Raw genomic sequence first — 4,038 nt, forward strand, 5'->3', positions numbered from 1 at the left:
ACTTCCACACAACATCTGCTACAGACCAAAATTGTTTAGGGTCTTTTGTCCCCACACCCTTGAATATGGGAATTTTCATAGTGTTCGCCATATTGAATAGTGGAGGTGGAGGTGGAGGCAGAGATGTAGGTGTAGGTGTGTGAGGTGGAGCTGATGGAAAAGGTGGAGTGGACTGATGTGGTATCCCCGTGATGCCCTGATTTACCATTCATGGCACACCTTGAGATTTTTTTAGACTATTACTTTATTCGTCACTATTAGGCGCTCCCAAAAAAGGATTGTACTCAGCACCTGAATCCAGATTTCTTCTAGATGGCGTGCCAGTTCTTGTGGCTCCCATCAAGTCACGACTAAACATAAATTTAATGGAATAACCCATTTCTCACACAATAGCATTTTAATCCATGTTTTCAGGGACTTCAGATACCTACCTCTTTGTCCTTTGAAAACCGGCGTTCAGCTTTGCTATAACTGAAAAATGTATCGATCGAAAACTCAGTAATGAATGCACCCAAAATACTATCAATCCAATAATCGACAACCCTCGTGATCTTGTTTTGTGACTCTTCTATATGCCTCACTAGATATAGAGTCCAAATGATAGGGTTATCCAGCTTCCACATACCTTGACCATCCTCTAATTTCGAAAACCACTAGTATAATTCGTACGGAAAATAGTAGAGGAAAATTTCATGTTCTTCTGTATACAGATATCTATTCAACCATTATTTCCTCGACAGATGTAGATTTTTGTTTCCCTGGGCTATAAATTCATGCAACTTCTAATCTATCCACCTATCGATCTCTTTCTTAGTTGGTATCCACTTATAGCTCATCACATATTCCTCAGATAGATCTCGGTCACGACAATGGAACCATTTGTTGGCTTGAGGGGGCTTGGACCCAGGTTCAGAGTTAGCTACACTCATTAGGGTAATTTTGAGGTCTAAAATCATCCTCCTAACAAAATTATAAAATAATAGTGGAAATAGTAAAATAAGATTAGATTACATCATCAAATTTTAGAGGGAAAAAAGAAAAAACTAATTTTTGAACTCATATTTTCAACTTATCTCCCTATGGGTTTACTAAAATTTCAAGCAGAAACACTCATTCAATGAAAAAATTGATTCCTCATCAAAGGATCACCCATGTTGCATAATTTTGATGGGCCCTACTATACAAAAAATGAGAAATACATGAAAAATGTGATTGCAATCACATTTTTTCCTCTATTTCTCATTTTTCATATAACATGGTCCATTGAAAGTATTCAACATGGGTACTCTTGGATGAGGAATTAAATTTTGCATTCAATGAATACTCATGCTCTAAATTTGAGTAAAACCTTAGGGAAATAAGCTGAAAATACGAGTTGAAAAGGTAGTTTTATTAGTTTATTATTTTTTAATATTTTGACTTTTTTACTCCAAAAATGGTGAATCATCCCCCATAGTTGACATCATCATCTTGAATCATATTATTTCTTATAAAGTTTATTTTGGTTGTACGTTTTTCTTAGGAGGCCCATTTTAGACCTAAAATTCCCCTGATGAACCAAAAAATCCCTACACTATTGGCCCTTTCGACAACAACCCACATAGCGCAGGCTGCAGTAGTACTCGAGGTAGTATTTGGGGGATGCCAGAACCAAGTTTGTGCATCCGAAGGACCTTCACGAATCCTAACCCTTGAAACCCACAAATCATAGTAACTTACAGATAACAGATCTAAAGTCTTTGCTAATTGTTTTAAACATTCATAACATCAAGTAATTAATCATATCTACCACTTTCGTACATCTATCAAGTACTTTTCATGATAAATGTAGTAAACAAGGCAAATATATATAGTAAATGCATAAGTAAAGAGTAACGTGTAAATACACAAGTAATGCTCCAAAATAGGCTTTATTATGGTCAGATATTCAATTACATACTCTTTCTACCCTATGCACACAACTGCATGGGCTCACACACTCAACTGTGAACTTACCAAGGTCTCTGCGGAAAAAGCTACAGAAGCCTTCCCCATCACCTAATTATAGAAAAATAGACTTCTTACATAGATCATTCATCGCTTGACTCACTTGTTGTTCTTTCATGACTGCCTATGACTCCTTTTTATATCATCTTCTATTACAATACCATGGTACGCGGACCATGGGAATGTGACAAAATAACTTAACTCCTAAATAAACTAATGGGTTTTGACCTTAACAAAACCTGTTAACAAAATTGACCCTAGGGGACCATGTCCCAACATGTAGTTTTTGAGAAAATGGTTATTGAAGTTTTTTGTTACTTGTATCATATTTTGCTACAACTTCATACACATATTATTGAAATTCAATGTGCAAATTGTTACAACTTCCCCAACATTTCTAGAATTGAATAACCAATATTTTGAAGAGGCTTTTAGGGAATTTCTTTTATGTTCCATCAACATCATGAGTTGGGGTGAGTATTTTGGTTATTGTATTACAACTTGGTAAATACAGAGGCAGTGAGTTGCATAAGAGCATGAAAGATTTTTAGTCCAAGGGAGATGTTGGGTCACTAAACTATCATTATTATTACCATCTCTTAACATCTTTTCATCCATTTCAACCATTCTTTTATAACATTATTTGTCGTAATTTATCATATAATTCCATTTCATAATTATTTATGCTCTTGTGGACAAGGAATAATTGTTCTCTTTTATTTATAATAAATTGATGATTATTATGCATGAGTTTTCTAGTGATGGTTTATTCATGATTTTTTTTTTATAACAACACTCATGATTTTAGCTTCCAAGACCTCTTCTAGGTTGAAACTTTGGTCTTCAACTCCTAGTCAAATATTCCAATTCAGAAATTTGATGGGATAAAAAGTGACAGTTTTGCATTTGATATTTCGGGAAAATGAAGATAAATATTAAAAATCTGAGACATGGGTTTTGTGTAGAACAGACCAAATTAGTTTCTTGATTAAGTAGCTTTCCAAAATCTAATTTGTATTAAGATAACCACAAGGTTCTCTGGACATTATTTTCCCATATTTTTTGTTGTGGCTATTTTTCAATTTTCCTTAATTACAAAATCAAATTTGACTTTCTCCAGTTGATTAATGATGGAGAGATATTCCATATTTGATATTACTGGTTAACTTGTTGTAATAAATCAAAAATTGTAATGGAAAATACATTTTTTTAGTTTAGTTGTCATTATCCCTTTGCTCTCTATATATTTAAATGAAGAGAGAAATCAAAAAGAGGGATGGACAATTATTGAATTAGAGGCAGATCTCGGACCTGTAGTGTATCTATTTCTAATTTTTAATTAAAGGAGCTATTAAGGGAATTTCATAATTGTCTACTAGTAATATGATCTGAATTATTTCTCAAGGAAAATATGACTCTTGGGCAATTGGGCCCACTACCTTGGATGGGGTTCTCCCTTGAACATCTAAAGCAGTTTAGTTGTGTGCTTGTTTCTTTGAATTTAAATTATTGTTCCTTAAAGTAAATTTCCTTTTCTCATGTAACTTTTTGGTTTCTACATTTTCCTGATTTGTTGTTTCCTACAATTTCTAGATTTCTATTAATTTACTGCTCTAGATTAGCATTTGAATTATGTTGTGTGAAATAGGTTAATTTTCCAATTCAACAAGCTATGGTTTAATTTAGTATTGATTCAAGTTGTGTGAAGAGCATAATTATTTTTCCTGTCTTTTACTTTCTTCTTTTTAAATTTAGTATTTTACATTTTATTTGTTGAATGAGCTTGATAGTCTAGAATACAATCATGTAGAACCAATGTTAGTTGCTGGTAGTTGCTTGAATATATTTTTTGGATTGTCTTCAAATAAAAAGAAGTTCCTCAAGTTAATAATTAATGATCAAGTGATTAGTTATTTTTTTATAAAGTAATTAATTTCCCCAATAGATTCCATGTCAGTGTTTACTTGTCTTTGAATTTTTTCTTATTTACCTTGACCTTCAAGCAATGATATCTTCCTCATACACACTCCTTTTTCGTTCATTCAATTTCTG

This window comes from Pinus tabuliformis, chromosome X (assembly GCF_031772625.1).
Source record: "Pinus tabuliformis cultivar Carrire ecotype Pingquan chromosome X, CPIR1, whole genome shotgun sequence".
In the NCBI taxonomy this organism is placed as follows: domain Eukaryota; kingdom Viridiplantae; phylum Streptophyta; class Pinopsida; order Pinales; family Pinaceae; genus Pinus; species Pinus tabuliformis.